Consider the following 330-nt stretch of genomic DNA (forward strand, 5'->3'; position numbering starts at 1 on the left):
GAGAGACATTGAAGTCGAAGGGGGTTCCCCCAGTTTGGAGATAAGGGCTATCCTGTGCAGAAGCGACTGGAGAACCGAGTGACCGCCGTGGCCTGTGCATTCGCTGAGGGTCTAATAGGCGTGCGACGCTGTTGGGCACTGTGTCTGAGTCACCGAAACGGCTTGGCTGTGCCCAGCGGGCCAGCGCCAGATCCTGGCGTCCTCCATCTTCTGAGCTCCCCCTGCTCCAGCTGCCGGAGCCACGGACCGCAGCACCACACACCCCCGCGGGGGGGGACGCCGCGGCCCATCCCCGCCCCCGGCCCCACCCCAGCCCCCCCGCGGGGGCGC

This window comes from Trichechus manatus, unplaced genomic scaffold (genome assembly GCF_000243295.1).
Source record: "Trichechus manatus latirostris isolate Lorelei unplaced genomic scaffold, TriManLat1.0 scaffold00054, whole genome shotgun sequence".
Lineage (NCBI taxonomy): Eukaryota > Metazoa > Chordata > Mammalia > Sirenia > Trichechidae > Trichechus > Trichechus manatus.